Below are 25,134 nucleotides of genomic sequence, written 5' to 3' on the forward strand. Positions count from 1 at the left end.
TATTGCACCTGTTGGCCTTTTCGAGAGCAAGGCTGAAGTAAAAGCTTTTTGTTTTTTTTTTGCTTTTTTTTATTGTGGGTAGGGCCACTCTAACTCCCTCCCCTCTCTCCAAAAAAAGAAATTGTCAAAAATGTCAACGGAACCAGGGATTCCCAGCCAGTCTCCCATGCCGGTACTTGCCCGGCCTCAAACTGCGTAGCGGCTGCGATCTGACGAGGGCAGGCACATTCAGTTTAGAGTGGCCGTTGACGGGTAGCTATTGCACCTGTTGGCCTTTTCGAGAGCAAGGCTGAAGTAAAAGCTTTTTGGTTTTTTTTGCTTTTTTTTATTGTGGGTAGGGCCACTCTAACTCCCCCCCCTCTCTCCAAAAAAAGAAATTGTCAAAAATGTCAACGGAACCAGGGATTCCCAGCCAGTCTCCCATGCCGGTACTTGCCCGGCCTCAAACTGCGTAGCGGCTGCGATCTGACGAGGGCAGCCACATTCAGTTTAGAGTGGCCGTTGACGGGTAGCTATTGCACCTGTTTGCCTTTTCGAGAGCAAGGCTGAAGTAAAAGCTTTTTGGTTTTTTTTTGCTTTTTTTATTGTGGGTAGGGCCACTCTAACTCCCCCCCCCCTCTCCAAAAAAGAAATTGTCAAAAATGTCAACGGAACCAGGGATTCCCAGCCAGTCTCCCATGCCGGTACTTGCCCGGCCTCAAACTGCGTAGCGGCTGCGATCTGACGAGGGCAGGCACATTCAGTTTAGAGTGGCCGTTGACGGGTAGCTATTGCACCTGTTGGCCTTTTCGAGAGCAAGGCTGAAGTAAAAGCTTTTTGGTTTTTTTTGCTTTTTTTTATTGTGGGTAGGGCCACTCTAACTCCCCCCCCTCTCTCCAAAAAAAGAAATTGTCAAAAATGTCAACGGAACCAGGGATTCCCAGCCAGTCTCCCATGCCGGTACTTGCCCGGCCTCAAACTGCGTAGCGGCTGCGATCTGATGAGGGCAGGCACATTCAGTTTAGAGTGGCCGTTGACGGGTAGCTATTGCACTTGTTGGCCTTTTCGAGAGCAAGGCTGAAGTAAAAGCTTTTTGTTTTTTTTTGCTTTTTTTTATTGTGGGTAGGGCCACTCTAACTCCCCCCCCCTCTCTCCAAAAAAAGAAATTGTCAAAAATGTCAACGGAACCAGGGATTCCCAGCCAGTCTCCCATGCCGGTACTTGCCCGGCCTCAATCTGCGTAGCGGCTGCGATCTGACGAGGGCAGGCACATTCAGTTTAGAGTGGCAGTTGACGGGTACTTATTGCACCTGTTGGCCTTTTCGAGAGCAAGGCTGAAGTAAAAGCTTTTTGTTTTTTTTTGCTTTTTTTTATTGTGGGTAGGGCCACTCTAACTCCCCCCCCTCTCTCCAAAAAAATAAATTGTCAAAAATGTCAACGGAACCAGGGATTCCCAGCCAGTCTCCCATGCCGGTACTTGCCCGGCCTCAAACTGCGTAGCGGCTGCGATCTGACGAGGGAAGGCACATTCAGTTTAGAGTGGCCGTTGACGGGTAGCTATTGCACCTGTTGGCCTTTTCGAGAGCAAGGCTGAAGTAAAAGCTTTTTGTTTTTTTTTGCTTTTTTTTTATTGTGGGTAGGGCCACTCTAACTCCCCCCCCTCTCTCCAAAAAAAGAAATTGTCAAAAATGTCAACGGAACCAGGGATTCCCAGCCAGTCTCCCATGCCGGTACTTGCCCAGCCTCAAACTGCGTAGCGGCTGCGATCTGACGAGGGAAGGCACATTCAGTTTAGAGTGGCCGTTGACGAGTAGCTATTGCACCTGTTGGCCTTTTCGAGAGCAAGGCTGAAGTAAAAGCTTTTTGTTTTTTTTTGCTTTTTTTTATTGTGGGTAGGGCCACTCTAACTCCCCCCCCTCTCTCCAAAAAAAGAAATTGTCAAAAATGTCAACGGAACCAGGGATTCCCAGCCAATCTCCCATGCCGGTACTTGCCCGGCCTCAAACTGCGTAGCGGCCACTCTAAACTGAATGTGCCATGCCCTCGTTAGATCGCAGCCGCTACGCAGTTTGAGGCCGGGCAAGTACCGGCATGGGAGATTGGCTGGGAATCCCTGGTTCCGTTGACATTTTTGACAATTTCTTTTTTTGGAAGAGAGGGGGGGGAGTTAGAGTGGCCCTACCCACAATAAAAAAAAGCAAAAAAAAACAAAAAGCTTTTACTTCAGCCTTGCTCTCGAAAAGGCCCAACAGGTGCAATAGCTACTCGTCAACGGCCACTCTAAACTGAATGTGCCTTCCCCTCGTCAGATCGCAGCGCTACGCAGTTTGAGGCTGGGCAAGTACCGGCATGGGAGACTGGCTGGGAATCCCTGGTTCCGTTGACATTTTTGACAATTTCTTTTTTTGGAGAGAGGGGGGGGAGTTAGAGTGGCCCTACCCACAATAAAAAAAAGCAAAAAAAACAAAAAGCTTTTACTTCAGCCTTGCTCTCGAAAAGGCCAACAGGTGCAATAGCTACCCGTCAACGGCCACTCTAAAACTGAATGTGCCTTCCCTCGTCAGATCGCAGCCGCTACGCAGTTTGAGGCCGGGCAAGTACCGGCATGGGAGACTGGCTGGGAATCCCTGGTTCCGTTGACATTTTTGACAATTTATTTTTTTGGAGAGAGGGGGGGGAGTTAGAGTGGCCCTACCCACAATAAAAAAAAGCAAAAAAAAACAAAAAGCTTTTACTTCAGCCTTGCTCTCGAAAAGGCCAACAGGTGCAATAAGTACCCGTCAACTGCCACTCTAAACTGAATGTGCCTGCCCTCGTCAGATCGCAGCCGCTACGCAGATTGAGGCCAGGGCAAGTACCGGCATGGGAGACTGGCTGGGAATCCCTGGTTCCGTTGACATTTTTGACAATTTCTTTTTTTGGAGAGAGGGGGGGGGAGTTAGAGTGGCCCTACCCCACAATAAAAAAAAGCAAAAAAAAACAAAAAGCTTTTACTTCAGCCTTGCTCTCGAAAAGGCCAACAAGTGCAATAGCTACCCGTCAACGGCCACTCTAAACTGAATGTGCCTGCCCCTCATCAGATCGCAGCCGCTACGCAGTTTGAGGCCGGGCAAGTACCGGCATGGGAGACTGGCTGGGAATCCCTGGTTCGTTGACATTTTTGACAATTTCTTTTTTTGGAGAGAGGGGGGGGAGTTAGAGTGGCCCTACCCACAATAAAAAAAAGCAAAAAAAACCAAAAAGCTTTTACTTCAGCCTTGCTCTCGAAAAGGCCAACAGGTGCAATAGCTACCCGTCAACGGCCACTCTAAACTGAATGTGCCTGCCCTCGTCAGATCGCAGCCGCTACGCAGTTTGAGGCCGGGCAAGTACCGGCATGGGAGACTGGCTGGGAATCCCTGGTTCCGTTGACATTTTTGACAATTTCTTTTTTTTGGAGAGGGGGGGGGAGTTAGAGTGGCCCTACCACAATAAAAAAAGCAAAAAAAACCAAAAAGCTTTTACTTCAGCCTTGCTCTCGAAAAGGCAACAGGTGCAATAGCTACCCGTCAACGGCCACTCTAAACTGAATGTGGCTGCCCTCGTCAGATCGCAGCCGCTACGCAGTTTGAGGCCGGGCAAGTACGGCATGGGAGACTGGCTGGGGAATCCCTGGTTCCGTTGACATTTTTGACAATTTCTTTTTTTGGAGAGAGGGGGGGGAGTTAGAGTGGCCCTACCCACAATAAAAAAAAGCAAAAAAAACCAAAAAGCTTTTACTTCAGCCCTTGCTCTCGAAAAGGCCAACAGGTGCAATAGCTACCCGTCAACGGCCACTCTAAACTGAATGTGCCTGCCCTCGTCAGATCGCAGCCGCTACGCAGTTTGAGGCCGGGCAAGTACCGGCATGGGAGGACTGGCTGGGAATCCCTGGTTCCGTTGACATTTTTGACAATTTCTTTTTTTGGAGAGAGGGGAGGGAGTTAGAGTGGCCCTACCCACAATAAAAAAAAGCAAAAAAAAAACAAAAAGCTTTTACTTCAGCCTTGCTCTCGAAAAGGCCAACAGGTGCAATAGCTACCCGTCAATGGCCACTCTAAACTGAATGTGCCTGCCCTCGTCAGATCGCAGCCGCTACGCAGTTTGAGGCCGGGCAAGTACCGGCATCGGGAGACTGGCTGGGAATCCCTGGTTCCGTTGACATTTTTGACAATTTCTTTTTTTGGAGAGAGGGGGGGGAGTTAGAGTGGCCCTACCCACAATAAAAAAAAGCAAAAAAACCAAAAAGCTTTTACTTCAGCCTTGCTCTCGAAAAGGCCAACAGGTGCAATAGCTACCCGTCAACGGCCACTCTAAACTGAATGTGCCTGCCCTCGTCAGATCGCAGCCGCTACGCAGTTTGAGGCCCGGGCAAGTACCGGCATGGGAGACTGGCTGGGAATCCCTGGTTCCGTTGACATTTTTGACAATTTCTTTTTTTGGAGAGAGGGGGGGGGAGTTAGAGTGGCCCCTACCCACAATAAAAAAAAGCAAAAAAAAACAAAAAGCTTTTACTTCAGCCTTGCTCTCGAAAAGGCCAACAGGTGCAATAGCTACCCATCAACGGCCACTCTAAACTGAATGTGCCTGCCCTCGTCAGATCGCAGCCGCTACGCAGTTTGAGGCCGGGCAAGTACCGGCATGGGAGACTGGCTGGGAATCCCTGGTTCCGTTGACATTTTTGACAATTTCTTTTTTTGGAGAGAGGGGGGGGAGTTAGAGTGGCCCTACCCACAATAAAAAAAAGCAAAAAAAAACAAAAAGCTTTTACTTCAGCCTTGCTCTCGAAAAGGCCAACAGGTGCAATAGCTACCCGTCAACGGCCACTCTAAACTGAATGTGCCTGCCCTCGTCAGATCGAAGCTACGCAGTTGAGGCCGGGCAAGTACCGGCATGGGAGACTGGCTGGGAATCCCCTGGTTCGTTGACATTTTTGACAATTTCTTTTTTTGGAGAGAGGGGGGGGAGTTAGAGTGGCCCTACCCACAATAAAAAAAGACAAAAAAAACAAAAAAGCTTTTACTTCAGCCTTGCTCTCGAAAAGGCCAACAGGTGCAATAGCTACCCGTCAACGGCCACTCTAAACTGAATGTGCCTGCCCTCGTCAGATCGCAGCCGCTACGCAGTTTGAGGCTGGGCAAGTACCGGCATGGGAGACTGGCTGGGAATCCCTGGTTCGGTTGACATTTTTGACAATTTCTTTTTTTGGAGAGAGGGGGGGGAGTTAGAGTGGCCCTACCCACAATAAAAAAAAGCAAAAAAAAACAAAAAGCTTTTACTTCAGCCTTGCTCTCGAAAAGGCCAACAGGTGCAATAGCTACCCGTCAACGGCCACTCTAAACTGAATGTGCCTACCCTCATCAGATCGCAGCCGCTATGCAGTTTGAGGCCGGGCAAGTACCGGCATGGGAGACTGGCTGGGAATCCCTGGTTCTGTTGACATTTTGACAATTTCTTTTTTTGGAGAGAGGGGGGGGAGTTAGAGTGGCCCTACCCACAATAAAAAAAGCAAAAAAAACAAAAAGCTTTTACTTCAGCCTTGCTCTCGAAAAGGCCAACAGGTGCAATAGCTACCCGTCAACGGCCACTCTAAACTGAATGTGCCTGCCCTCGTCAGATCGCAGCCGCTACGCAGTTTGAGGCCGGGCAAGTACCGGCATGGGAGACTGGCTGGGAATCCCCTGGTTCCGTTGACATTTTTGACAATTTCTTTTTTTGGAGAGAGGGGGGGGAGTTAGAGTGGCCCTACCCACAATAAAAAAAAGCAAAAAAAACAAAAAGCTTTTTACTTCAGCCTTGCTCTCGAAAAAGGCCAACAGGTGCAGTAGCTACCCGTCAACGGCCACTCTAAACTGAATGTGCCTTCCCTCGTCAGATCGCAGCCGCTACGCAGTTTGAGGCCGGGCAAGTACCGGCATGGGAGACTGGCCCTGGGAATCCCTGGTTCCGTTGACATTTTTGACAATTTCTTTTTTTGGAGAGAGGGGGGGGAGTTAGAGTGGCCCTACCCACAATAAAAAAAAAGCAAAAAAAACAAAAAGCTTTTACTTCAGCCTTGCTCTCGAAAAGGCCAACAGGTGCAATAGCTACCCGTCAACGGCCACTCTAAACTGAATGTGCCTGCCCTCGTCAGATCGCAGCCGCTACGCAGTTTGAGGCCGGGCAAGTACCGGCATGGGAGACTGGCTGGGAATCCCTGGTTCCGTTGACATTTTTGACAATTTCTTTTTTTGGAGAGAGGGGGGGGAGTTAGAGTGGCCCTACCCACAATAAAAAAAGCAAAAAAAACCAAAAAGCTTTTTACTTCCAGCCTTGCTCTCGAAAAGGCCAACAGGTGCAATAGCTACCCGTCAACGGCCACTCTAAACTGAATGTGCCTGCCCCTCGTCAGATCGCAGCCGCCTACGCAGTTTGAGGCCGGGCAAGTACCGGCATGGGAGACTGGCTGGGAATCCCTGGTTCCGTTGACATTTTTGACAATTTCTTTTTTTGGAGAGAGGGGGGGGAGTTAGAGTGGCCCTACCCACAATAAAAAAAAGCAAAAAAAAACAAAAAGCTTTTACTTCAGCCTTGCTCTCGAAAAGGCCAACAGGTGCAATAGCTACCCGTCAACGGCCACTCTAAACTGAATGTGCCTGCCCTCGTCAGATCGCAGCCGCTACGCAGTTTGAGGCCGGGCAAGTACGGCATGGGAGACTGGCTGGGAATCCCTGGTTCCGTTGACATTTTTGACAATTTCTTTTTTTTGGAGAGAGGGGGGGGAGTTAGAGTGGCCCTACCCACAATAAAAAAAAGCAAAAAAAAAACAAAAAGCTTTTACTTCAGCCTTGCTCTCGAAAAGGCCAACAGGTGCAATAGCTACCCGTCAACGGCCACTCTAAACTGAATGTGCCTGCCCTCGTCAGATCGCAGCCGCTACGCAGTTTGAGGCTGGGCAAGTACTGGCATGGGAGACTGGCTGGGAATCCTGGTTCGTTGACATTTTTGACAATTTCTTTTTTTGGAGAGAGGGGGGGGGAGTTAGAGTGGCCCTACCCACAATAAAAAAAAGCAAAAAAAAACAAAAAGCTTTTACTTCAGCCTTGCTCTCGAAAGGCCAACAGGTGCAATAGCTACCCGTCAACGGCCACTCTAAACTGAATGTGCCTTCCCTCGTCAGATCGCAGCCGCTACGCAGTTGAGGCCGGGCAAGTACCGGCATGGGAGACTGGCTGGGAATCCCTGGTTCCGTTGACATTTTTGACAATTTCTTTTTTTTGGAGAGAGGGGGGGGAGTTAGAGTGGCCCTACCCACAATAAAAAAAGCAAAAAAAACAAAAAGCTTTTACTTCAGCCTTGCTCTCGAAAAGGCCAACAGGTGCAATAGCTACCCGTCAACGGCCACTCTAAACTGAATGTGCCTGCCCTCGTCAGATCGCAGCCGCTACGCAGTTTGAGGCCGGGCAAGTACCGGCATGGGAGACTGGCTGGGAATCCCTGGTTCCGTTGACATTTTTGACAATTTCTTTTTTTGGAGAGGGGGGGGGAGTTAGAGTGGCCCCTACCCACAATAAAAAAAAGCAAAAAAAAACAAAAAGCTTTTACTTCAGCCTTGCTCTCGAAAAGGCCAACAGGTGCAATAGCTACCCGTCAACGGCCACTCTAAACTGAATGTGCCTGCCCTCGTCAGATCGCAGCCGCTACGCAGTTTGAGGCCGGGCAAGTACCGGCATGGGAGACTGGCTGGGAATCCCTGGTTCCGTTGACATTTTTGACAATTTCTTTTTTTGGAGAGAGGGGGGGGAGTTAGAGTGGCCCTACCCACAATAAAAAAAAGCAAAAAAACCAAAAAGCTTTTACTTCAGCCTTGCTCTCGAAAAGGCCAACAGGTGCAATAGCTACCCGTCAACGGCCACTCTAAACTGAATGTGCCTGCCCTCGTCAGATCGCAGCCGCTACGCAGTTTGAGGCCGGGCAAGTACCCGGCATGGGCGACTGGCTGGGAATCCCTGGTTCCGTTGACATTTTTGACAATTTCTTTTTTTGGAGAGGGGGGGGGGAGTTAGAGTGGCCCTACCCACAATAAAAAAAGCAAAAAAAACCAAAAAGCTTTTACTTCAGCCTTGCTCTCGAAAAGGCCAACAGGTGCAATAGCTACCCGTCAACGGCCCACTCTAAACTGAATGTGCCTGCCCTCGTCAGATCGCAGCCGCTACGCAGTTTGAGGCCGGGCAAGTACCGGCATGGGAGACTGGCTGGGAATCCCTGGTTCCGTTGACATTTTTGACAATTTCTTTTTTTGGAGAGAGGGGGGGAGTTAGAGTGGCCCTACCCACAATAAAAAAAAGCAAAAAAACCAAAAAGCTTTTACTTCAGCCTTGCTCTCGAAAAGGCCAACAGGTGCAATAGCTACCCGTCAACGGCCACTCTAAACTGAATGTGCCTGCCCTCGTCAGATCGCAGCTGCTACGCAGTTTGAGGCCGGGCAAGTACCGGCCATGGGAGACTGGCTGTGAATCCCTGGTTCCGTTGACATTTTTGACAATTTCTTTTTTTTGGAGAGAGGGGGGGGAGTTAGAGTGGCCCCTACCCACAATAAAAAAAAGCAAAAAAAAACAAAAAGCTTTTACTTCAGCCTTGCTCTCGAAAAGGCCAACAGGTGCAATAGCTACCCGTCAACGGCCACTCTAAACTGAATGTGCCTTCCCTCGTCAGATCGCAGCCGCTACGCAGTTTGAGGCCGGGCAAGTACGGCATGGGAGACTGGCTGGGAATCCCTGGTTCCGTTGACATTTTTGACAATTTCTTTTTTTGGAGAGAGGGGGGGAGTTAGATTGGCCCTACCCACAATAAAAAAAAGCAAAAAAAAAACAAAAAGCTTTTACTTCAGCCTTGCTCTCGAAAAGGCCAACAGGTGCAATAGCTACCCGTCAACGGCCACTCTAAACTGAATGTGCCTGCCCTCGTCAGATCGCAGCCGCTACGCAGTTTGAGGCCGGGCAAGTTCCGGCATGGGAGACTGGCTGGGAATCCCTGGTTCCGTTGACATTTTTGGACCAATTTCTTTTTTTGGAGAGAGGGGGGGGGGGAGTTAGAGTGGCCCTACCCACAATAAAAAAAGCAAAAAAAAACAAAAAGCTTTTACTTCAGCCTTGCTCTCGAAAAGGCCAACAGGTGCAATAGCTACCCGTCAACGGCCACTCTAAACTGAATGTGCCTGCCCTCGTCAGATCGCAGCCGCTACGCAGTTTGAGGCCGGGCAAGTACCGGCATGGGAGGACTGGCTGGGAATCCCTGGTTCCGTTGACATTTTTGACAATTTCTTTTTTTGGAGAGAGGGGGGGGAGTTAGAGTGGCCCTACCCACAATAAAAAAAGCAAAAAAAAACAAAAAGCTTTTACTTCAGCCTTGCTCTCGAAAAAGGCCAACAGGTGCAATAGCTACCGTCAACGGCCACTCTAAACTGAATGTGCCTGCCCTCGTCAGATCGCAGCCGCTACGCAGTTTGAGGCCGGGCAAGTACCGGCATGGGAGACTGGCTGGGAATCCCTGGTTCCGTTGACATTTTTGACAATTTCTTTTTTTGGAGAGAGGGGGGGAGTTAGAGTGGCCCTACCCACAATAAAAAAAAAGCAAAAAAAACAAAAAGCTTTTACTTCAGCCTTGCTCTCGAAAAGGCCAACAGGTGCAATAGCTACCCGTCAACGGCCACTCTAAACTGAATGTGCCTGCCCTCGTCAGATCGCAGCCGCTACGCAGTTTGAGGCCGGGCAAGTACCGGCATGGGAGACTGGCTGGGAATCCCTGGTTCCGTTGACATTTTTGACAATTTCTTTTTTTGGAGAGAGGGGGGGGAGTTAGAGTGGCCCTACCCACAATAAAAAAAAGCAAAAAAAAACAAAAAGCTTTTACTTCAGCCTTGCTCTCGAAAAGGCCAAAAGGTGCAATAGCTACCCGTCAATGGCCACTCTAAACTGAATGTGCCTGCCCTCGTCAGATCGCAGCCGCTACGCAGTTTGAGGCCGGGCAAGTACCGGCATGGGAGACAGGCTGGGAATCCCTGGTTCGTTGACATTTTTGACAATTTCTTTTTTTGGAGAGAGGGGGGGAGTTAGAGTGGCCCTACCCACAATAAAAAAAGCAAAAAAAAAAACAAAAAGCTTTTACTTCAGCCTTGCTCTCGAAAAGGCCAACAGGTGCAATAGCTAACCTGTCAACGGCCACTCTAAACTGAATGTGCCTGCCCTCGTCAGATCGCCGCCGCTACGCAGTTTGAGGCCGGGCAAGTACCGGCATGGGAGACTGGCTGAGAATCCCTGGTTCCGTTGACATTTTTGACAATTTCTTTTTTTTGGAGAGAGGGGGGGGAGTTAGAGTGGCCCCTACCCACAATAAAAAAAGCAAAAAAAAACAAAAAGCTTTTACTTCAGCCTTGCTCTCGAAAAGGCCAACAGGTGCAATAGCTACCCGTCAAACTGCCACTCTAAACTGAATGTGCCTGCCCTCGTCAGATCGCAGCCGCTACGCAGTTTGAGGCCGGGCAAGTACCGGCATGGGAGGACTGGCTGGGAATCCCTGGTTCGTTGACATTTTTGACAATTTCTTTTTTTGGAGAGAGGGGGGGGAGTTAGAGTGGCCCTACCCACAATAAAAAAAAGCAAAAAAAAAACAAAAGCTTTTACTTCAGCCTTGCTCTCGAAAAGGCCAACAGGTGCAATAGCTACCCGTCAACGGCCACACTAAACTGAATGTGCCTGCCCTCGTCAGATCGCCGCCGCTACGCAGTTTGAGGCCGGGCAAGTACCGGCATGGGAGACTGGCTGGGAATCCCTGGTTCCGTTGACAATTTTTGACAATTTCTTTTTTTGGAGAGAGGGGGGGGAGTTAGAGTGGCCCTACCCACAATAAAAAAAGCAAAAAAAAACAAAAAGCTTTTACTTCAGCCTTGCTCTCGAAAAGGCCAACAGGTGCAATAGCTACCCGTCAACTGCCACTCTAAACTGAATGTGCCTGCCCTCGTCAGATCGCAGCCGCTACGCAGTTTGAGGCCGGGCAAGTACCGGCATGGGAGACTGGCTGGGAATCCCTGGTTCCGTTGACATTTTTGACAATTTCTTTTTTTGGAGAGAGGGGGGGGAGTTAGAGTGGCCCTACCCACAATAAAAAAAAGCAAAAAAAAAACAAAAAGCTTTTACTTCAGCCTTGCTCTCGAAAAGGCCAACAGGTGCAATAGCTACCCGTCAACGGCCACACTAAACTGAATGTGCCTGCCCTCGTCAGATCGCCGCCGCTACGCAGTTTGAGGCCGGGCAAGTACCGGCATGGGAGACTGGCTGGGAATCCCTGGTTCCGTTGACATTTTTGACAATTTCTTTTTTTGGAGAGAGGGGGGGGAGTTAGAGTGGCCCTACCCACAATAAAAAAAAGCAAAAAAAAACAAAAAGCTTTTACTTCAGCCTTGCTCTCGAAGAGGCCAACAGGTGCAACAGCTACCTGTCAACGGCCACTCTAAACTGAATGTGCCTGCCCTCGTCAGATCGCAAGCCGCTACGCAGTTTGAGGCCCGGGCAAGTACCGGCATGGGAGACTGGCTGGGAATCCCTGGTTCCGTTGACATTTTTGACAATTTTTTTTTTGGAGAGAGGGGGGGAGTTAGAGTGGCCCCTACCCACAATAAAAAAAACAAAAAAAACAAAAAGCTTTTACTTCAGCCTTGCTCTCGAAAAGGCCAACAGGTGCAATAGCTACCGTCAACGGCCACTCTAAACTGAATGTGCCTGCCCTCGTCAGATCGCAGCCGCTACGCAGTTTGAGGCTGGGCAAGTACCGGCATGGGAGACTGGCTGGGAATCCCTGGTTCCGTTGACATTTTTGACAATTTCTTTTTTTGGAGAGAGGGGGGGGAGTTAGAGTGGCCCTACCCACAATAAAAAAAAGCAAAAAAAACCAAAAGCTTTTACTTCAGCCTTGCTCTCGAAAAGGCCAACAGGTGCAATAGCTACCCCGTCAACGGCCACTCTAAACTGAATGTGCTTGCCCTCGTCAGATCGCAGCCGCTACGCAGTTTGAGGCCGGGCAAGTACCGGCATGGGAGACTGGCTGGGAATCCCTGGTTCCGTTGACATTTTTGACAATTTCTTTTTTTGGAGAGAGGGGGGGGAGTTAGAGTGGCCCTACCCACAATAAAAAAAAGCAAAAAAAACCAAAAAGCTTTTACTTCAGCCTTGCCTCTCGAAAAGGCCAACAGGTGCAATAGCTACCCGTCAACGGCCACTCTAAACTGAATGTGCCTGCCCTCGTCAGATCGCAGCCGCTACGCATTTTGAGGCCGGGCAAGTACCGGCATGGAGACTGGCTGGGAATCCCTGGTTCCCGTTGACATTTTTGACAATTTCTTTTTTTGGAGAGAGGGGGGGGAGTTAGAGTGGCCCTACCCCACAATAAAAAAGCAAAAAAAAACAAAAAGCTTTTACTTCAGCCTTGCTCTTGAAAAGGCCAACAGGTGCAATAGCTACCCGTCAACGGCCACTCTAAACTGAATGTGCCTGCCCTCGTCAGATCGCAGCCGCTACGCAGTTTGAGGCCGGGCAAGTACCGGCATGGGAGACTGGCTGGGAATCCCTGGTTCCGTTGACATTTTTGACAATTTCTTTTTTTGGAGAGAGGGGGGGGAGTTAGAGTGGCCCTACCCACAATAAAAAAAAGCAAAAAAAAACCAAAAAGCTTTTACTTCAGCCTTGCTCTCGAAAAGGCCAACAGGTGCAATAGCTACCCGTCAACGGCCACTCTAAACTGAATGTGCCTGCCCTCGTCAGATCGCAGCCGCTACGCAGTTTGAGGCCGGGCAAGTACCGACATGGGAGACTGGCTGGGAATTCCTGGTTCCGTTGACATTTTTGACAATTTCTTTTTTTGGAGAGAGGGGGGGGGAGTTAGAGTGGCCCTACCCACAATAAAAAAAAGCAAAAAAAAAAAAAGCTTTTACTTCAGCCTTGCTCTCGAAAAGGCCAACAGGTGCAATAGCTACCCGTCAACGGCCACTCTAAACTGAATGTGCCTGCCCTCGTCAGATCGCAGCCGCTACGCAGTTTGAGGCCCGGGCAAGTACCGGCATGGGAGACTGGCTGGGAATCCCTGGTTCCGTTGACATTTTTGACAATTTCTTTTTTTGGAGAGAGGGGGGGGAGTTAGAGTGGCCCTACCCACAATAAAAAAAGCAAAAAAAAACAAAAAGCTTTTACTTCAGCCTTGCTCTCGAAAAGGCCAACAGGTGCAATAGCTACCCGTCAACGGCCACTCTAAACTGAATGTGCCTGCCCTCGTCAGATCGCAGCCGCTACGCAGTTTGAGGCTGGGCAATTACCGGCATGGGAGACTGGCTGGGAATCCCTGGTTCCGTTGACATTTTTGACAATTTCTTTTTTTGGAGAGAGGGGGGGGGAGTTAGAGTGGCCCTACCCACAATAAAAAAAGCGAAGAAAAGCAAAAAGCTTTTACTTCAGCCTTGCTCTCGAAAAGGCCAACAGGTGCAATAGCTACCTATCAATGGCCACTCTAAACTGAATGTGCCTGCCCCTCGTCAGATCGCAGCCGCTACGCAGTTTGAGGCCGGGCAAAGTACCGGCATGGGAGACTGGCTGGGAATCCCTGGTTCCGTTGACATTTTTGACAATTTCTTTTTTTGGAGAGAGGGGGGGAGTTAGAGTGGCCCTACCCCACAATAAAAAAAAGCAAAAAAAACAAAAAGCTTTTACTTCAGCCTTGCTCTCGAAAAGGCCAAACAGGTGCAATAGCTACCCGTCAACGGCCACTCTAAACTGAATGTGCCTGCCCTCGTCAGATCGCAGCCGCTACGCAGTTTGAGGCCGGGCAAGTACCGGCATGGGAGACTGGCTGGGAATCCCTGGTTCCGTTGACATTTTTGACAATTTCTTTTTTTGGAAAGAGGGGGGGGGAGTTAGAGTGGCCCTACCCACAATAAAAAAAAGCAAAAAAAACAAAAAGCTTTTACTTCAGCCTTGCTCTCGAAAAGGCCAACAGGTGCAATAGCTACCCGTCAATGGCCACTCTAAACTGAATGTGCCTGCCCTCGTCAGATCGCAGCCGCTACGCAGTTTGAGGCCGGGCAAGTACTGGCATGGGAGACCGGCTGGGAATCCCTGGTTCCGTTGACATTTTTGACAATTTCTTTTTTTGGAGAGAGGGGGGGGGAGTTAGAGTGGCCCTACCCACAATAAAAAAAAGCAAAAAAAACAAAAAGCTTTTACTTCAGCCTTGCTCTTGAAAAGGCCAACAGGTGCAATAGCTATCCGTCAACGGCCACTCTAAACTGAATGTGCCTGCCCTCGTCAGATCGCAGCCGCTACGCAGTTTGAGGCCGGGCAAGTACCGGCATGGGAGACTGGCTGGGAATCCCTGGTTCCGTTGACATTTTTGACAATTTCTTTTTTTGGAGAGAGGGGGGGAGTTAGAGTGGCCCTACCCACAATAAAAAAAAGCAAAAAAAACCAAAAAGCTTTTACTTCAGCCTTGCTCTCGAAAAGGCCAACAGGTGCAATAGCTACCCGTCAACGGCCACTCTAAACTGAATGTGCCTGCCCTCGTCAGATCGCAGCCGCTACGCAGTTGAGGCCGGGCAAGTACCGGCATGGGAGACTGGCTGGGAATCCCTGGTTCCGTTGACATTTTTGACAATTTCTTTTTTTGGAGAGGGGGGGGGGAGTTAGAGTGGCCCTACCCACAATAAAAAAAAGCAAAAAAAAAGCAAAAAAAAAACAAAAAGCTTTTACTTCAGCCTTGCTCTCGAAAAGGCCAACAGGTGCAATAGCTACCCGTCAATGGCCACTCTAAACTGAATGTGCCTGCCCTCGTCAGATCGCAGCCGCTACGCAGTTTGAGGCCGGGCAAGTACCGGCATGGGAGACTGGCTGGGAATCCCTGGTTCCATTGACATTTTTGACAATTTCTTTTTTTGGAGAGAGGGGGGGGAGTTAGAGTGGCCCTACCCACAATAAAAAAAAGCAAAAAAACCAAAAAGCTTTTACTTCAGCCTTGCTCTCGAAAAGGCCAACAGGTGCAATAGCTACCCGTCAACGGCCACTCTAAACTGAATGTGCCCTGCCCTCGTCAGATCGCAGCCGCTACGCAGTTTGAGGCCGGGCAAGTACCGGCATGGGAGACTGGCTGGGAATCCCTGTTTCCGTTGACATTTTTGACAATTTCTTTTTTGGAGAGAGGGGGGGAGTTAGAGTGGCCCTACCCACAATAAAAAAAGCAAAAAAAACAAAAAGCTTTTACTTCAGCCTTGCTCTCGAAAAGGCCAACAGGTGCAATAGCTACCCGTCAACGGCCACTCTAAACTGAATGTGCCTGCCCTCGTCAGATCGCAGCCGCTACGCAGTTTGAGGCCGGGCAAGTACCGGCATGGGAGACTGGCAGGAATCCCTGGTTCCGTTGACATTTTTGACAATTTCTTTTTTTGGAGAGAGGGGGGGGAGTTAGAGTGGCCCTACCCACAATAAAAAAAAGCAAAAAAAAACAAAAAGCTTTTACTTCAGCCTTGCTCTCGAAAAGGCCAACAGGTGCAATAGCTACCCGTCAACGGCCACTCTAAACTGAATGTGCCTGCCCTCGTCAGATCGCAGCCGCTACGCAGTTGAGGCCGGGCAAGTACCGGCATGGGAGACTGGCAGGGAATCCCTGGTTCCGTTGACATTTTTGACAATTTCTTTTTTTGGAGAGAGGGGGGGGAGTTAGAGTGGCCCTACCCACAATAAAAAAAAGCAAAAAAAAAACAAAAAGCTTTTAATTCAGCCTTGCTCTCGAAAAGGCCAACAGGTGCAATAGCTACCCGTCAATGGCCACTCTAAACTGAATGTGCCTGCCCTCGTCAGATCGCAGCCGCTACGCAGTTTGAGGCCGGGCAAAGTACCAGCATGGGAGACTGGCTGGGAATCCCTGGTTCCGTTGACAATTTCTTTTTTTGGAGAGAGGGGGGGGAGTTAGAGTGGCCCTACCCACAATAAAAAAAGCAAAAAAAAACAAAAAGCTTTTACTTCAGCCTTGCTCTCGAAAAGGCCAACAGGTGCAATAGCTACCCGTCAACAGCCACTCTAAACTGAATGTGCCTGCCCTCGTCAGATCACAGCCGCTACGCAGTTTGAGGCCGGGCAAGTACCGGCATGGGAGACTGGCTGGGAATCCCTGGTTCCGTTGACATTTTTGACAATTTCTTTTTTTGGTGAGAGGGGGGGGAGTTAGAGTGGCCCTACCCACAATAAAAAAAAGCAAAAAAAAACAAAAGCTTTTACTTCAGCCTTGCTCTCGAAAAGGCCAACAGGTGCAATAGCTACCCGTCAATGGCACTCTAAACTGAATGTGCCTGCCCTCGTCAGATCGCAGCCCGCTACGCGGTTTGAGGCCGGGCAAGTACCGGCATGGGAGACTGGCTTGGAATCCCTGGTTCCGTTGACATTTTTGACAATTTCTTTTTTTTGGAGAGAGGGGGGGGAGTTAGAGTGGCCCTACCCACAATAAAAAAAGCAAAAAAAAACAAAAAGCTTTTACTTCAGCCTTGCTCTCGAAAAGGCCAACAGGTGCAATAGCTACCCGTCAACGGCCACTCTAAACTGAATGTGCCTGCCCTCGTCAGATCGCAGCCGCTACGCAGTTGAGGCCGGGCAAGTACCGGCATGGGAGACTGGCTGGGAATCCCTGGTTCCGTTGACATTTTTGACAATTTCTTTTTTTGGAGAGAGGGGGTGGAGTTAGAGTGGCCCTACCCACAATAAAAAAAAGCAAAAAAAACAAAAAGCTTTTACTTCAGCCTTGCTCTCGAAAGGCCCAACAGGTGCAATAGCTACCCGTCAACGGCCACTCTAAACTGAATGTGCCTGCCCTCGTCAGATCGCAGCCGCTACGCAGTTTGAGGCCGGGCAAGTACCGGCATGGGAGACTGGCTGGGAATCCCTGGTTCCGTTGACATTTTTGACAATTTCTTTTTTTGGAGAGAGGGGGGGGAGTTAGAGTGGCCCTACCCACAATAAAAAAAAGCAAAAAAAAAAACAAAAAGCTTTTACTTCAGCCTTGCTCTCGAAAAGGCCAACAGGTGCAATAGCTACCTGTCAACGGCCACTCTAAACTGAATGTGCCTGCCCTCTTCAGATCGCAGACGCTACGCAGTTTGAGGCCGGGCAAGTACCGGCATGGGAGACTGGCTGGGAATCCCTGGTTCCGTTGACATTTTTGACAATTTCTTTTTTTGGAGAGAGGGGGGGGAGTTAGAGTGGCCCTACCCACAATAAAAAAAAGCAAAAAAAAACCAAAAGCTTTTACTTCAGCCTTGCTCTCGAAAAGGCCAACAGGTGCAATAGCTACCCGTCAACGGCCACTCTAAACTGAATGTGCCTGCCCTCGTCAGATCGCAGCCGCTACGCAGTTTGAGGCCGGGCAAGTACCGGCATGGGAGACTGGCTGGGAATCCCTGGTTCCGTTGACATTTTTGACAATTTCTTTTTTAGGAGAGAGGGGGGGGAGTTAGAGTGGCCCTACCCACAATAAAAAAGCAAAAAAAAAACAAAAAGCTTTTACTTCAGCCTTGCTCTCGAAAAGGCCAACAGGTGCAATAGCTACCCGTCAACGGCCACTCTAAACTGAATGTGCCTGCCCTCGTCAGATCGCAGCCGCTACGCAGTTTGAGGCCGGGCAAGTACCGGCATGGGAGACTGGCTGGGAATCCCCTGGTTCTGTTGACATTTTTGACAATTTCTTTTTTTGGAGAGTGGGGGGGAACTCTGAGTGGCCCTACCCACAATAAAAAAAAGCAAAAAAAACCAAAAAGCTTTTACTTCAGCCTTGCTCTCAAAAAGGCCAACAGGTGCAATAGCTACCCGTCAACGGCCACTCTAAACTGAATGTGCCTGCCCTCGTCAGATCGCAGCCGCTACACAGTTTGAGGCCGGGCAAGTACCGGCATGGGAGACTGGCTGGGAATCCCTGTTCCGTTGACATTTTTGACAATTTCTTTTTTTGGAGAGAGGGGGGGAGTTAAAGTGGCCCTACCCACAACAAAAAAAAGCAAAAAAAAACAAAAAGCTTTTACTTCAGCCTTGCTCTCGAAAAGGCCAACAGGTGCAATAGCTACCCGTCAACGGCCACTCTAAACTGAATGTGCCTGCCCTCGTCAGATCGCAGCCGCTACGCAGTTTGAGGCCGGGCAAGTACCGGCATGGGAGACTGGCTGGGAATCCCTGGTTCCGTTGACATTTTTGACAATTTCTTTTTTTGGAGAGAGGGGGTGGAGTTAGAGTGGCCCTACCCACAATAAAAAAAAGGAAAAAAAAAACCAAAAAGCTTTTACTTCAGCCTTGCTCTCGAAAAGGCCAACAGGTGCAATAGCTACCCGTCAACGGCCACTCTAAACTGAATGTGCCTGCCCTCGTCAGATCGCAGCCGCTACGCAGTTTGAGGCCGGGCAAGTACCGGCATGGGAGACTGGCTGGGAATCCCTGGTTCCGTTGACATTTTTGACAATTTCTTTTTTTGGAGAGAGGGGGGGGAGTTAGAGTGGCCCTACCCACAATAAAAAAAAGCAAAAAAAAACAAAAAGCTTTTACTTCAGCCTTGCTCTCGAAAAGGCCAACAGGTGCAATAGCTGCCCGTCAACGGCCACTCTAAACTGAATGTGCCTGCCCTCGTCAGATCGCAGCCGCTACGCAGTTTGAGGCCGGGCAAGTACCGGCATGGAGACTGGCTGGGAATCCCTGGTTCCGTTGACATTTTTGACAATTTCTTTTTTGGAGAGAGGGGGGGGAGTTAGAGTGGCCCTACCCACAATAAAAAAAGCAAAAAAAAACAAAAAGCTTTTACTTCAGCCTTGCTCTCGAAAAGGCCAATAGGTGCAATAGCTACCCTGTCAACGGCCACTCTAAACTGAATGTGCCTGCCCTCGTCAGATCGCAGCCGCTACGCAGTTTGAGGCCGGGCAAGTACCGGCATGGGAGACTGGCTGGGAATCCCTGGTTCCGTTGACATTTTTGACAATTTCTTTTTTTGGAGAGAGGGGGGGGAGTTAGAGTGGCCCTACCACAATAAAAAAAAGCAAAAAAAACAAAAAGCTTTTACTTCAGCCTTGCTCTCGAAAAGGCCAACAGGTGCAATAGCTACCCGTCAACGGCCACTCTAAACTGAATGTGCCTGCCCTCGTCAGATCGCAGCCGCTACGCAGTTTGAGGCCGGGCAAGTACCGGCATGGGAGACTGGCTGGGAATCCCTGGTTCCGTTGACATTTTTGACAATTTCTTTTTTTGGAGAGAGGGGGGGGGAGTTAGAGTGGCCCTACCCACAATAAAAAAAAGCAAAAAAAACCAAAAAGCTTTTACTTCAGCCTTGCTCTCGAAAAGGCCAACAGGTGCAATAGCTACCCGTCAACGGCCACTCTAAACTGAATGTGCCTGCCCTCGTCAGATCGCAGCCGCTACGCAGTTTGAGGCCGGGCAAGTACCGGCATGGGAGACTGGCTGGGAATCCCTGGTTCCGTTGACATTTTTGACAATTTCTTTTTTTGGAGAGAGGGGGGGGGAGTTAGAGTGGCCCTACCCACAATAAAAAAAAGCAAAAAAAAAACAAAAAGCTTTTACTTCAGCCTTGCTCTCGAAAAGGCCAACAGGTGCAATAGCTACCCGTCAACGGCCACTCTAAACTGAATGTGCCTGCCCTCGTCAGATCGCAGCCGCTACGCAGTTTGAGGCCGGGCAAGTACCGGCATGGGAGACAGGCTGGGAATCCCTGGTTCCGTTGACATTTTTGACAATTTCTTTTTTTGGAGAGAGGGGGGGGAGTTAGAGTGGCCCTACCCACAATAAAAAAAAGCAAAAAAAAACAAAAAGCTTTTACTTCAGCCTTGCTCTCGAAAAGGCCAACAGGTGCAATAGCTACCTGTCAACGGCCACTCTAAACTGAATGTGCCTGCCCTCGTCAGATCGCAGCCGCTACGCAGTTTGAGGCCGGGCAAGAACCGGCATGGGAGACTGGCTGGGAATCCCTGGTTCCGTTGACATTTTTGACAATTTCTTTTTTTGGAGAGAGGGGGGGGAGTTAGAGTGGCCCTACCCACAATAAAAAAAAGCAAAAAAAAACAAAAAGCTTTTACTTCAGCCTTGCTCTCGAAAAGGCCAACAGGTGCAATAGCTACCCGTCAACGGCCACTCTAAACTGAATGTGCCTGCCCTCGTCAGATCGCAGCCGCTACGCAGTTTGAGGCCGGGCAAGTACCGGCATGGGAGACTGGCTGGGAATCCCTGGTTCCGTTGACATTTTTGACAATTTCTTTTTTTGGAGAGAGGGGGGGGAGTTAGAGTGGCCCTACCCACAATAAAAAAAAGCAAAAAAAACAAAAAGCTTTTACTTCAGCCTTGCTCTCGAAAAGGCCAACAGGTGCAATAGCTACCCGTCAACGGCCACTCTTAACTGAATGTGCCTGCCCTCGTCAGATCGCAGCCGCTACGCAGTTTGAGGCCGGGCAAGTACCGGCATGGAGACTGGCTGGGAATCCCTGGTTCCGTTGACATTTTTGACAATTTCTTTTTTTGGAGAGAGGGGGGGGGGAGTTAGAGTGGGCCCTACCCACAATAAAAAAAAGCAAAAAAAAACAAAAAGCTTTTACTTCAGCCTTGCTCTCGAAAAGGCCAACAGGTGCAATAGCTACCCGTCAACGGCCACTCTAAACTGAATGTGCCTGCCCTCGTCAGATCGCAGCCGCTACGCAGTTTGAGGCCGGGCAAGTACCTGCATGGGAGACTGGCTGGGAATCCCTGGTTCCGTTGACATTTTTGACAATTTCTTTTTTTGGAGAGAGGGGGGGGAGTTAGAGTGGCCCTACCCACAATAAAAAAAAGCAAAAAAAAACAAAAAGCTTTTACTTCAGCCTTGCTCTCGAAAAGGCCAACAGGTGCAATAGCTACCCGTCAACGGCCACTCTAAACTGAATGTGCCTGCCCTCGTCAGATCGCAGTCGCTACGCAGTTTGAGGCCGGGCAAGTACCGGCATGGGAGACTGGCTGGGAATCCCTGGTTCCGTTGACATTTTTGACAATTTCTTTTTTTGGAGAGAGGGGGGGGAGTTAGAGTGGCCCTACCCACAATAAAAAAAAGCAAAAAAAAACAAAAAGCTTTTACTTCAGCCTTGCTCTCGAAAAGGCCAACAGGTGCAATAGCTACCCGTCAACGGCCACTCTAAACTGAATGTTCCTGCCCTCGTCAGATCGCAGCCGCTACGCAGTTTGAGGCCGGGCAAGTACCGGCATGGGAGACTGGCTGGGAATCCCTGGTTCCGTTGACATTTTTGACAATTTCTTTTTTTGGAGAGAGGGGGGGGAGTTAGAGTGGCCCTACCCCACAATAAAAAAAGCAAAAAAAACCAAAAAGCTTTTACTTCAGCCTTGCTCTCGAAAAGGCCAACAGGTGCAATAGCTACCCGTCAACGGCCACTCTAAACTGAATGTGCCTGCCCTCGTCAGATCGCAGCCGCTACGCAGTTTGAGGCCGGGCAAGTACCGGCATGGGAGACTGGCTGGGAATCCTGGTTCCGTTGACATTTTTGACAATTTCTTTTTTTGGAGAGAGGGGGGGGAGTTAGAGTGGCCCTACCCACAATAAAAAAAAGCAAAAAAAACCAAAAAGCTTTTACTTCAGCCTTGCTCTCGAAAAGGCCAACAGGTGCAATAGCTACCCGTCAACGGCCACTCTAAACTGAATGTGCCTGCCCTCGTCAGATCGCAGCCGCTACGCAGTTTGAGGCCGGGCAAGTACCGGCATGGGAGACTGGCTGGGAATCCCTGGTTCCGTTGACATTTTTGACAATTTCTTTTTTTGGAGAGAGGGGGGGGAGTTAGAGTGGCCCTACCCACAATAAAAAAAGCAAAAAAAAACAAAAAGCTTTTACTTCAGCCTTGCTCTCGAAAAGGCCAACAGGTGCAATAGCTACCCGTCAACGGCCACTCTAAACTGAATGTGCCTGCCCTCGTCAGATCGCAGCCGCTACGCAGTTTGAGGCCGGGCAAGTACCGGCATGGGAGACTGGCTGGGAATCCCTGGTTCCGTTGACATTTTTGACAATTTCTTTTTTTGGAGAGAGGGGGGGGGAGTTAGAGTGGCCCTACCAACAATAAAAAAAAGCAAAAAAAAACAAAAAGCTTTTACTTCAGCCTTGCTCTCGAAAAGGCCAACAGGTGCAATAGCTACCCGTCAACGGCCACTCTAAACTGAATGTGCCTGCCCTCGTCAGATCGCAGCCGCTACGCAGTTTGAGGCCGGGCAAGTACCGGCATGGGAGACTGGCTGGGAATCCCTGGTTCCGTTGACATTTTGACAATTTCTTTTTTTGGAGAGAGGGGGGGGAGTTAGAGTGGCCCTACCCACAATAAAAAAAAGCAAAAAAAACCAAAAAGCTTTTACTTCAGCCTTGCTCTCGAAAAGGCCAACAGGTGCAATAGCTACCCGTCAACGGCCACTCTAAACTGAATTTGCCTGCCCTCGTCAGATCGCAGCCGCTACGCAGTTTGAGGCTGGGCAAGTACCGGCATGGGAGACTGGCTGGGAATCCCTGGTTCCGTTGACATTTTTGACAATTTCTTTTTTTGGAGAGAGGGGGGGGAGTTAAAGTGGCCCTACCCACAATAAAAAAAAGCAAAAAAAACCGAAAAGCTTTTACTTCAGCCTTGCTCTCGAAAAGGCCAACAGGTGCAATAGCTACCCGTCAACGGCCACTCTAAACTGAATGTGCCTGCCCTCGTCAGATCGCAGCCGCTACGCAGTTTGAGGCCGGGCAAGTACCGGCATGGGAGACTGGCTGGGAATCCCTGGTTCCGTTGACATTTTTGACAATTTCTTTTTTTGGAGAGAGGGGGGGGAGTTAGAGTGGCCCTACCCACAATAAAAAAAAGCAAAAAAAAACAAAAAGCTTTTACTTCAGCCTTGCTCTCGAAAAGGCCAACAGGTGCAATAGCTACCCGTCAACGGCCACTCTAAACTGAATGTGCATGCCCTCGTCAGATCGCAGTCGCTACGCAGTTTGAGGCCGGGCAAGTACCGGCATGGGAGACTGGCTGGGAATCCCTGGTTCCGTTGACATTTTTTGACAATTTCTTTTTTTGGAGAGAGGGGGGGGAGTTAGAGTGGCCCTACCCACAATAAAAAAAGCAAAAAAAAACAAAAAGCTTTTACTTCAGCCTTGCTCTCGAAAAGGCCAACAGGTGCAATAGCTACCCGTCAACGGCCACTCTAAACTGAACGTGCTGCCCTCGTCAGATCGCAGCCGCTACGCAGTTTGAGGCCGGGCAAGTACCGGCATGGCAGACTGGCTGGGAATCCCTGGTTCCGTTGACATTTTTGACAATTTCTTTTTTTGGAGAGAGGGGGGGAGTTAGAGTGGCCCTACCCACAATAAAAAAAAGCAAAAAAAAACAAAAAGCTTTTACTTCAGCCTTGCTCTCGAAAAGGCCAACAGGTGCAATAGCTACCCGTCAACGGCCACTCTAAACTGAATGTGCCTGCCTTCGTCAGATCGCAGCCGCTACGCAGTTGAGGCCGGGCAAGTACCGGCATGGGAGACTGGCTGGGGAATCCCTGGTTCCGTTGACATTTTTGACAATTTCTTTTTTTGGAGAGAGGGGGGGGAGTTAGAGTGGCCCTACCCACAATAAAAAAAAGCAAAAAAAAACAAAAAGCTTTTACTTCAGCCTTGCTCTCGAAAAGGCCAACAGGTGCAATAGCTACCCGTCAACGGCCACTCTAAACTGAATGTGCCTGCCCTCGTCAGATCGCAGCCGCTACGCAGTTTGAGGCCGGGCAAGTACCGGCATGGGAGACTGGCTGGGAATCCCTGGTTCCGTTGACATTTTTGACAATTTCTTTTTTTGGAGAGAGGGGGGGGAGTTAGAGTGGCCCTACCCACAATAAAAAAAAGCAAAAAAAAACAAAAAGCTTTTACTTCAGCCTTGCTCTCGAAAAGGCCAACAGGTGCAATAACTACCCGTCAACGGCCACTCTAAACTGAATGTGCCTGCCCTCGTCAGATCGCAGCCGCTACGCAGTTTGAGGCCGGGCAAGTACCGGCATGGGAGACTGGCTGGGAATCCCTGGTTCCGTTGACATTTTTGACAATTTCTTTTTTTGGAGAGAGGGGGGGGAGTTAGAGTGGCCCTACCCACAATAAAAAAAGCAAAAAAAACAAAAAGCTTTTACTTCAGCCTTGCTCTCGAAAAGGCCAACAGGTGCAATAGCTTACCCGTCAACGGCCACTCTAAACTGAATGTGCCTGCCCTCGTCAGATCGCAGCCGCTACGCAGTTTGAGGCCGGGCAAGTACCGGCATGGGAGACTGGCTGGGAATCCCTGGTTCCGTTGACATTTTTGACAATTTCTTTTTTTGGAGAGAGGGGGGGGAGTTAGAGTGGCCCTACCCACAATAAAAAAAAGCAAAAAAAAACCAAAAAGCTTTACTTCAGCCTTGCTCTCGAAAAGGCCAACAGGTGCAATAGCTACCCGTCAACGGCCACTCTAAACTGAATGTGCCTGCCCTCGTCAGATCGCAGCCGCTACGCAGTTTGAGGCCGGGCAAGTACCGGCATGGGAGACTGGCTGGGAATCCCTGGTTCCGTTGACATTTTTGACAATTTCTTTTTTTGGAGAGAGGGGGGGGAGTTAGAGTGGCCCTACCCACAATAAAAAAAAGCAAAAAAAAACAAAAAGCTTTTACTTCAGCCTTGCTCTCGAAAAGGCCAACAGGTGCAATAGCTACCTGTCAACGGCCACTCTAAACTGAATGTGACTGCCCTCATCAGATCGCAGCCGCTACGCAGTTTGAGGCCGGGCAAGTACCGGCATGGGAGACTGGCTGGGAATCCCTGGTTCCGTTGACATTTTTGACAATTTCTTTTTTTGGAGAGAGGGGGGGGAGTTAGAGTGGCCCTACCCACAATAAAAAAAGCAAAAAAAAACAAAAAGCTTTTACTTCAGCCTTGCTCTCGAAAAGGCCAACAGGTGCAATAGCTACCCGTCAACGGCCACTCTAAACTGAATGTGCCTGCCCTCGTCAGATCGCAGCCGCTACGCAGTTTGAGGCCGGGCAAGTACCGGCATGGGAGACTGGCTGGGAATCCCT

At 49.5% G+C, this 25,134-nt stretch overlaps 3 pseudogenes; 2 read left to right on the forward strand and 1 right to left on the reverse strand.

Annotated features, from left to right (window-relative positions):
* Nucleotides 1–898: 898 nt before the first annotated feature.
* On the reverse strand, nucleotides 899–1,017 carry LOC142286020 (5S ribosomal RNA; annotated as a pseudogene).
* A 13,014-nt stretch (nucleotides 1,018–14,031) lies between these two features.
* Nucleotides 14,032–14,150, forward strand: LOC142286008 (5S ribosomal RNA; annotated as a pseudogene).
* A 2,948-nt stretch (nucleotides 14,151–17,098) lies between these two features.
* On the forward strand, nucleotides 17,099–17,217 carry LOC142286052 (5S ribosomal RNA; annotated as a pseudogene).
* Nucleotides 17,218–25,134: the final 7,917 nt, after the last annotated feature.

This window comes from Anomaloglossus baeobatrachus, unplaced genomic scaffold, assembly GCF_048569485.1.
Source record: "Anomaloglossus baeobatrachus isolate aAnoBae1 unplaced genomic scaffold, aAnoBae1.hap1 Scaffold_639, whole genome shotgun sequence".
NCBI classification, from domain to species: Eukaryota; Metazoa; Chordata; class Amphibia; order Anura; family Aromobatidae; genus Anomaloglossus; species Anomaloglossus baeobatrachus.